A 10,322-nucleotide genomic window follows, 5' to 3' on the forward strand; every position below is an offset into this window, starting at 1 on the left:
TTATGGCGTGGAAGCCCAGTGATGACGCGCAAGACTGCTTTGTACAACATCTCTTACGCTTCCTCAGCTTGAAGCAAAGCGCCCTGTAGGTCGCCTTGGCCACTGTGATACCTTGCACTAGCGGCCAAGCGATATGCTGAAATGCCCACCCCCGACAGCTGCCGGAGATTCTCCGTATAAGATTAAGCAGTGGAGTCCACTGTTTGCTCAGCTGCCGGCAGCCATTCGGTAGCTCCTCCCGACTCGTGAGCAGGGACGCAGAGAACCGAATCCATCGGTCCAGGGAGCGCTGGAAGGGTTCGCCCGCCATGGTAAAGAAGATTCGGTCTCACTCCGCCTCCTCGCACGGCATTGTATTGCATTTTGGACGAAGAAACCTCCATGCCGGCGGGAGTAAGTATATATATATATATATGTCGACGAAAATGTCAGCTGTTTGTTGGAGACTTTGGACAGCGGAATTCGTTGTGAGGTTGTCTGCGGCTTCTTTCCAGATAGTTACATCGTTGGCATTTGCTGTAACAGTTGGGAACAGTCGCGACGCCGCGTACCAGCTTCGCCATCCCCTGCAGGTTAAAAAGAGCCAAGCCGGGACTGTTAAGAACTCTTTCCATCCCCTAGAAAATATTTTTTGTCGATTCCATTGTTACGATACACGTCATAGCCGAATTAAAGAATGGCTGTCCGGTATGCCCCAGGGAACCATTCTATCCCCGCGTGCTGCTCTCTTCCAGCGGCGCTCTTCGCGCTCGGAGATTGGCGGAGCATCAACGACATTTTATTCTGCTATTCCGTGGCTCCTATAGTATAATGGAATCGACCAAAAAAAATGTTCTGGTCGATGATAGGAGGTCTGGAAGGTCGCAACTTCTTCAATTCCACGAACTGTTCAACTGCTGTTCAAGTTTTTCCGACTGAAGTGAAACTAAGGTGCTGCATTTTGGTTGTCTGTTCTTGAACCAAATGAAATCAAATTTATGCGACGCAACGCGGTGTCACCATTCACTCGCCCAATGTGAATGGCGCATGCGCATGGCGCATGCACATGTTTTAACACGTCAAGTGTTCCAAAGGAATGATATAAGGCACGTGAGCTCGTTGCAGACGTAGCATCTTATAGCGTTATCTCCAAAATTCACTACGACGATGTACCTGTCTACATTTTAGGTCCACCACTGAGCTGCGATTCATTACTACATACCATTACGAGAAATTTCGCGTGCGAAACAAAGAGGGTTGAACTACTCTTTTTCTTGGATGTTCGAACAGATTTTCGAAATCTGTTTATGTACTATAGTCGCGCTACACTGCGAAGAAATTTGGACCCTTGAGGATGCATTTCCCTGCCTATAACTAGCACACTTGCACCCTACAAAATGGGTGCAAAGCATGGCTGTCACGCTCATACAGTATAGTTTAGAGAAAAACTAACGTACGCTGAGGGGAGCGTTCCTGGAGTTCTATTCATCGCCGCCTTTGGAAGCCGGATGTGCCATGACTCCACATGTCGCCTCTTTAACAGGTTTGGCTCCACGGCCAAGATCCATAAACCTGGCGTTCCGCTGCGCCCCATCGTCGACTTCACCACCTCACCACTTAAGGCACTCTCAGCCTACCTCCACCGAGTCCTCTCATATCGCCCCTAACAGGCAACAGATCAACGCACGTGCGAAACTCCAGCCACTTCGCCGAGCGTCTGTCCCACGTTCAACTGGAAGCGGACGAGTGCATGGTTTCATTCGACGTGGTCTCGCTCTTTACCAGCGTTCCTGTGCCATTTGCCGTTTCCGCAGCGAAGCAAGCCCTCGAAGCGGACGCTGACCTAGGCACCCGGACGAGCCTGATCCCAGAAGAACTCTGACGGCTTTTGGAGTTTTGCCTAAGCAGCACAGCTTTTTCCTTCAAAGGAGAATTTTATAAGCAGACCAGCGGCACTGCCATGGGCGCCGCGATCTCGGTGACTGCTGCCAACTTGACAATGGAGGCCATCGAAGAGGAGGCACTCAAGTATTTTCAAGCAAAACCAAAGGTTTTCATTCGTTACATTGACGACTGCTTCTGCATTCTGAAGACATCGCGGGTCGAAAATTTCCTGGCACACCTCAACTCAGTCAAACCTTCAATTCAGTTTACAATGGAACGAGAAGTGAACAACACATTGCCATTCCTGGACGTCCAACCCCCCTACTAGCCACAAGGAATCCGTCGTCTCCTCTCTTCTGAGAAGATCAAAGGCAATCTGCTCCTCGGAAGCAGAGAAAAGAGCAGAAGTGGCCACCATTCTCGCCGACCTACAGAATAATGGCTACACACGTGGCTGCATTCAACGCGTTGGTCGCCGTCAAGAGGACAGGGGGAACAGCCAACAATGAAACAACGAAACGCGCGCGCGTGGTGCTTCCGTACTTGAGGGGAACCAGCGAGGCACTTGCACGCATTCTGGGAAAATATGGAATCTACGTTGCTCTGAAACCTGTTTCGACAATAAGCCGCTTCTTACCACGACCGAAAGACCGCGTCCCCAGAGAAAAACAACCGCGTGTCAATTACGAAATCCCGTGCTCCAAGTGCCCGGCTTCATACGTTGGCGAAACAAAAAACTTCCGCCAGAGTATAAGGCAACACAAGAATGACGTGCGGCTGATGAATTAGAAAGCCAACACCCTCGCCGAACACTTCGAGCGCGCCGACCACCCGATAGCCTTCGAGGAGGTAAGCGTCTTGGACGTGAAGCCAAATCTATTCAAGAGGCGACATGTGGAGTCATGGAACATCCGGCTCCCAAAGGCGGCGAAGAATAGAACTCCAGGAACGCTCCCCTCTGCGTACGTTAGTGGACTGCGCCACGTGGTAACAAAGGGAGAGCGAAGGAAACACCCCTCTGCTGCTGGCACACTTTAGTCACCCCTGAAGAAGGGACCGAGTTGGTCCTGAAACGTTGGGCAAAATTAAAATATTGGTTGACGTCAGTTTCTCTCTCAAATATATCCTAAAACCCAACCAGACGGACCTCCGTCGAAGATGTTTTCGTTCTAACTATACACTGAACTTTATAGCTCTATTTCAGTATTGCTTTGCAGTTACAGAGTTAGTACTTTTTATTTTAAATTGCTTTTATTGTACAGTTACAGTATTATTCAATTTTATTTTGTGTTGTAATTTTACTTGTAGTCAGAGCATTGCTAATAGTGTTACCTTTATTTCATAGCACTATCAATGAATGCTCTACTTCCGCAGTGGAGTTCTACGGAAAGTGTCCCTTTGCGTGTACCCGTTTAGTACACGGCCGTTTTCGTACCCACTCTCCAACCTGGATATCAGCCTCCATGCATGTTTCCATATTTGGAACCACATGGCCCCTAAAGAAAATTCAAAAACTCTACTCACCTTCTATGTTGTCAGTTTTCCATTTCGAAATATAATCTTGTCTCGTAAAATGGAAAAATTAAAATCTTGATTAGTTATTTTTAAGTTTTTAATTGTCTAATTACATAACTCTGCGGCGTACCTAACATCCACCTCTCTGGGCAGCCCAGTTGCAAAGTTCGCACCGACGTATGTCTCATAGTTGTGAAAATAAAATCCTGTAAAGGTTAAGAAAAAAATTCACTGTGGCTTAGCTTGGTTAAGCCCGGTAATTGCGAAAGCAATATCCGTACATACGCCATGGTTCAGCTGGGAGTGTAGCTTGTGGTGGTGCTTGTGGTATGACTTGTGGCGATGCATCTGTTATACAATCCAATCCAATGCAATTCAATCCAATGTAATTTAATGTAATCTAATGTAATGTAATCTAATCTATTCTAATCGAATCCAGTCCAGTACAATCCAGTCCAGTCAGGCCGCCGTTCATGTGCACCGCCGTCGCGCACGGACGGCGCGAGATCGCGAAGCAATGTTAAGCCGCTGGTGGTTGGCACAGCTACCGCTTTCTAGCGACGTGAGTCGAGCCTAATCTCTTCAGCGTAACGCCACAATCGCGCTCCTAGCGGAGAGCGCAGGAGTTAGGCGCCGGTGGTGGCACCGCCGCGACTTGCGACGGCGCGAGTCGGTCGCCCTTCTCTTCGGCGTGACGTCACAAAGCACCTGTTGCGCTCCTAGCCGAGAGCGCAGAAGTTAGGCGCCGGTGGTGGCACCGCCGCGGCTTGTGACGGCGCGAGTCGGTCGCCCTTCTCTTCGGCGTGATGTCACACATGACGTCACATAGAGGTCAACTAAAGGTCAATGGTGGCTCCGCTGCGCCACGGCAAAGGCTGAAAGTGCAAGTAGTAAAGCTTTCGCTTTAAAAATTGGCGGGGGCTTAGCTTTCGTTAAGCCATGTAAGTTGCGAAAGCAGGTGTTTTATACTGCATATGCAGCGCCTCTAGCGGGAGGAGCGCGGCGCGCCGTGCCAAAGCGGCCGCCGTTGCCCGACGAGCCGAGTTGGTAGCCCGTCTCTCCCTCCTGGTATGGCGTCACGCCATAACGTCACTAGCGCTTCTAGCGGGAAGAGCGCGGCGTGCCGTGGCAACCGGCCGCCGTTGCCCAACGAGCCGAGTTGGTAGCCCGTCTCTCCCTCCTGGTATGGCGTCACGCCATAACGTCAGTAGCGCTTCTAGCGGGAAGAGCGCGGCGCGCCGTGGCAACCGGTCGCCGTTGCCCAACGAGCCGAGTTGGTAGCCCGTCTCTCCCTCCTGGTATGGCGTCACGCCATAACGTCACTAGCGCTTCTAGCGGGAAGAGCACGGCGCGCCGTGGCAACCGGCCGCCGTTGCCCAACGAGCCGAGTTGGTAGCCCGTCTCTCCCTCCTGGTATGGCGTCACGCCATAACGTCACTAGCGCTTCTAGCGGGAAGAGCGCGGCGCGCCGTGGCAACCGGCCGCCGTTGCCCAACGAGCCGAGTTGGTAGCCCGTCTCTCCCTCCTGGTATGGCGTCACGCCATAACGTCACTAGCGCTTCTAGCGGGAAGAGCGCGGCGCGCCGTGGCAACCGGCCGCCGTTGCCCAACGAGCCGAGTTGGTAGCCCGTCTCTCCCTCCTGGTATGGCGTCACGCCATAACGTCACTAGCGCTTCTAGCGGGAAGAGCGCGGCGCGCCGTGGCAACCGGTCGCCGTTGCCCAACGAGCCGAGTTGGTAGCCCGTCTCTCCCTCCTGGTATGGCGTCACGCCATAACGTCACTAGCGCTTCTAGCGGGAAGAGCGCGGCGCGCCGTGGCAACCGGCCGCCGTTGCCCAACGAGCCGAGTTGGTAGCCCGTCTCTCCCTCCTGGTATGGCGTCACGCCATAACGTCACTAGCGCTTCTAGCGGGAAGAGCGCGGCGCGCCGTGGCAACCGGCCGCCGTTGCCCAACGAGCCGAGTTGGTAGCCCGTCTCTCCCTCCTGGTATGACGTCACGCTGGGACATCACTAGGCATGATATGACGTCAGGGGTCATTCTAAAGCTCAAACGTGCCAGGTGGCCGCCGCAACGCGAAATGCCGTTCTTGGGAGTAGTATTGCTTTCGCAGTAAAATTCACCTTATATATCAAATCCCTCCCACTACCACTTTCCATGAAATTCAGTATGCCCCAGGGTATAACGGATGTTTTTTTTTAACTGTTTACAGATTGATACTTTAAAACCTGCGAGAGATACTCCTGTGAGGTCTGTGCAGCTGTATTTCGCAGCGAGGCTGGCATTATCTAATACGTGACCGAGATCAGTGATTAAACGTTTGATTAACTAAATTAGCTAATCAACTTTTTTTACTTCTGATTTCAACGGTCGACTGTATAGTAAGAAATTGAAGGCTGTCAACATAGAAGCTCCGTCCAGTTTTTAAATTTTATTTACCGGGAATGTATTTCGCAATGTTTAACGTCGAAAATACACGTTTTGAGCTTGTTAAGTTGGCTTGCCGAAATGCACATTGCGGAAAATACTGGGCGTGGTATTTTCGCGGAAAATCAGTTAACTGCATCTGCGGCATAAAACAGACAAACGGCTTCCGTATTTGCTGCATTACAATTGCGAGCTACGCAATTTTAAAGATATGCATTGCGGGAAAACACTTTACGAGTTAAAATATGCTTATTTTTGACGCTAAATATTCTGAACCGCATTGCCGATGAAGAAAAGTTAAAAACTAGAGTCAGCTTTTTTGACAACCGCCTTCAAGTTCTTGGTATAATGTTGGCACCTAAAATATAAAATAGCTTGTGGGGATTTTATGAGGGCGAAGTCGCTGTAAGGTGCGATACGGTCGGTGTCGACAATTTCATGACCTCGGCGACGGTGATCAGTGAACAGCGCAAGGTGTTCGATGAGGTAATTTTCTGGTGATATTTCCTTTAGAATGTGCTAAGTACCTTGCAGTGGCGTAACCAGAAATATTTTTCAGGGGATGTTATACGCCGCCGATAAGAAAAATAAAAAGGAAGAGCCTGCGCCCAAACAATATCTTAGTAGCTTTTCTGCTTTAACAAGGCCGAAGGGTTAGTTGTTTCGTTTAGTGTAATATCTACATAAAAATACGACTGCATGCAGGACTCCGAAGACTTGATTCGTAAAGAACATTCATTTTCTCACGCAGAAAAATTCACTGGTGCGAAAAATCGCGCCTAGTAACGATGTTTCCGCATAATATACAACAACACAAAAACTTCTGTTTTACAGCCAAGTCAGAAATGGGAACGAATGACATTTCTCAAGACTTCTACCCCATGCATGTGAACATAATCCCGGCCGCAGAGGCCCTTCTAAAAAAAAGCTGCTTTTTGATTTTGGCCATAGTTTATGATCATTTGAGGACAATGCAAAGGATGAAAAAGCCGGACGGCTTTTAAAGGTATGTTCAATTGGGTGAACTGTGCCTTCGTTTGACAGCCATACGTCGTACGATGGCGAAGAAGAAGGAAAATTTTCTGCAATAACTGCCGCTTCCTCTTATACAGCCGCGACAAAGTACAGTCTTTGTCAAAAGTTTAGAGCCCAGGGGGTTTTCTTCTAAGCAGTGTAGTAAGGCTAGTGTGGCATTCATGGGAGGCCTACCGATTGGAGTGGGCAGGACCAAGAATCTTCTTACTTTCAGGAGACTTTGATCACTAAGGGTGCATTACAAGCCTCTTGGTGTGGCTGAGAAGCAAGCCCCCTGGGCTCAAAACTTTTGAAAAAGGCTGTACATCGACCTTTTCGGGCATAAACCGCCAGTCTTCTTATTTTTGTTTTCACATTTCCACACATCGATGTGGTGTGAAAATAGCATGGGCGAAAAAAAATCGTCAAAAGGACGGGGTGGAGGAGGAAAAAATTTCGGGGGGTCTTCTGACACCAAACCTATCCCCCCCCCCCCCCCCCCCTCTGGCTGCGCCCCTGACAGGAAGCACAAAGAACCAGCACATCACCCAAATGCGTACGCTTAATTCATTAAAAGAAGGGAACCACGTGGAAGATTCTCTTGATGCCGTCATGAGCGCAAGCAATTGCACGCGAATGTCCTGCGCCGACCGCTTATTACACTGCGGTGGATAAACTACGCTGGGCCATTTTCGCCTGTACAGCGCATAAAAGGCGACTTATTACCTGGATCAAACGAAACTCATAAAATTAGATTTCAAGAATTCAGCTTAAGAAATTGAAATACCAGTACAGTTGAATTTTTACCACAACCGCGCATCGCAAGGGATCTTTTTGTTTAGGACCCTGAAGGAGTACCAGGAGGAACACGTCGCAATCCATGAACAATACTTAACGACGGTAGCAGAACGAACTTAATGTAAATTAGAAAGATGAATGCCAGAGAAGCAAGTTCACTCGGTACTATCGATGCAACCTTGTAAGACGACAATCGTATCTACCCCCGATGATACATTACTTAGAGTGAGCATTCTTCCTCTCTGATGCATGTATAGGCTAACTGCGCGTCTATTTTCTCTCATTTGGAATATCATTGTGTTGGTACGGCCGGCCTTCAGTTGTCTTTTCTGGCGTTTGTTTCGGGCAGAGAGAATACAGAACGGAAACTTGAAAAGGCCTGCTGTAGCCTTTCACTGCTCAAAATGGTCCGGCCACGAAAAATCGCTTCCGAAAAAAACAGTCATGTTATCGTAATCTTTAGTTGAGCTTGAAATTCTTGTAAATCTCTCTGAGCCGAATAGTTACCAAGCCTCATTCTTCTTAGTTAATGATAATATTCCATTCACTAAATAGACATGCGGTTTAAGCAGCCTACAGCCGGCATCTTACACCTCCATTGGATGCGAGACTGTTCTGTCATGCGCGTGACGTTTTTCAAAAGAAGCATTCATAAATTACAGGATCTATGTAGACTGTATGTTCGCCTTGAGGGAATGCGGCCATAATATAATATAAACCTGGAGAATATTTATCACCATTCCTGGCACGATTGTCAAGTCCGAAAGGGACGCAGCTGCCAGGCGTGCACTTTCGCTCTGAGCCCGCGTGCGTCTGTCCACGAAAATGAGTTCGTCAAGCGCTGGCACGAACTCGCGTCATTCTTTAATACTTTAAGATTTCGGTGCAAGCATTCGCTTACTTTTAGGCTTTCTTTTTGTGGCAGCATGTTCGAAGTACCGTTAAAGAAATCATCGCGAGCCGTTGTTTACCCGGGACAAGGCCGATAGAAATCAGATATAAATGACCATGAAATCTGGTCTGACGTGGTCAAAAGAGACCGCCGTAATTCGGATGCCGCGATAGTCTTCGTTTCGTCGTCTAGGAGGCGCTAGCTTTACTAACGGTACAGTCTCGAATCGAGTGTGTTGAAATATCCGGGACCTCGAACGCTGCGACCGGTTGCAGAAGTAGGGCACTGCCGGAGAGTTCGATGGACGGCAGCTCCCTCGCACTCGCCATGCAGCTGTGCTTGTGGTGTAGTGGTTATCACATCCGCCTAACACGCGGAAGGTCCCAGGTTCGATCCCTGGCAGGCACACGTTCATTTTTTTCTTCCTCCGCAGTCACAGCTACTGTAATGTTTAACGGCCGGAAGATGCATTTATACAGAAGTTTGGGCCAATTGGTATTGATACACCTTGAAAACGTAGCCGCACGAAAAAACGGCGACAAAATAGACACAGGTACGACAGCAGCACGAAAAAACGAGGACAAAATAGACACAGGTACGACAGCATATGTGCTGTCGTACCTGTGTCTTTTTTGTCCCCGTTTTTTCGTGCTGCTACGTTTTCAAGATGGATCAATACCAACTGGCCCAAACTTCGGTGCTTTTGCATGGTATTTCTTCTACGAAGTGCAGCATATGTCGTCGTACCTGCGTCTATTTTGTCCCCGTTTTGTCGTGCTGCTACGTTTTCAAGATGCATTTGGGCTATGAGGCACGTTGTAGTGCACAACTTCAGATTAATTAATACCATCTGCACCTCTTAACATGCGCTGTCTTCATGCAGCGCGCAGGCGTTTTTGTATTTCACTGCCACTGAAATATGGCCGCCGCGGCTGGTATCGAAGATTTCACCTCGAGGTCATCGCCCGAACGCCAAACGCATTGAACCACCGCGGCATCTCGTAGTGTTGATACATTAATATCGAGTAAAGGATTTGTGGAGGCCAGTGTTGAGGTCGCCCAGGAGGCGACCACGGCCACGTTTATTTCAGGCTGCCTTAGAAGAGGTAGCGACAGAGCAGCGGCGGCAGCGTCTGGCCAGGCCGAAGTCCAGAGCGTTCTCTTCTGCGCGAGCCCGCGTTCTCCTGCGCGCGCCCACCGCTTCGTCGTCTTCCGCGTGCCGAAGCGGTGGCGCTACAGATTCATAATTATCGGGCTAATTTGCCAAAAATTCCTCCACTACGTAAAAGGACAAATATTCTGCTTTTGTGAAGAGCAGAGCGTCTGCCAAGTATACTTTACTCGAAACACCTTCTTAGGCGGTGGACATTTTCGCTCCCGTTTCGAAAAGTACAGAGCTTTTCGATTTTAACTCGATTTACCGAAGTTTCGTTCGACAGCAGCTTCCTTGTACTGCGCCCTCGGCTGTTCTTGTGGTGTAGTTCCGGCGGACGGAGGTGTAATGAAGGGCGCATTCTGTAATCACTTCAAGATATGCTGGGTAATTCACGAAAAGCCGAAAGGGGCTTCCATAGTGGATTCTTACCACTTAAGCCGAAACTTAACGAAGAAGTCAAAACACTGCTTGAACAGGCCTTTTCCGTGAAAGTAGAGGACGCTACAGATGCGTTGCCAGCCGGCAAATCTCCTGGCCCTGACGGCCTGGGAGCAGCTTTCCACAAAACTTTCAAAAGTGCCATGGAGTAGATTCTGCAAAAAGTTGTCGTCGAAAGCTATGAGAGAAAACGTGTTCCGCTGTCCTTCCCAACTTCGC

At 49.2% G+C, this 10,322-nt stretch overlaps 1 non-coding gene across 1 annotated transcript; it reads left to right on the top strand.

Moving 5' to 3' along the window:
• Positions 1–8,844: 8,844 nt before the first annotated feature.
• Positions 8,845–8,917, top strand: TRNAV-AAC (transfer RNA valine (anticodon AAC)). Its single transcript has one exon. It is a non-coding gene; the product is annotated as a tRNA-Val (tRNA).
• The last annotated feature ends 1,405 nt before the right edge of the window (positions 8,918–10,322 follow it).

Source organism: Amblyomma mixtum, chromosome 1, assembly GCF_055824585.1.
Source record: "Amblyomma mixtum isolate Tamu chromosome 1, ASM5582458v1, whole genome shotgun sequence".
In the NCBI taxonomy this organism is placed as follows: domain Eukaryota; kingdom Metazoa; phylum Arthropoda; class Arachnida; order Ixodida; family Ixodidae; genus Amblyomma; species Amblyomma mixtum.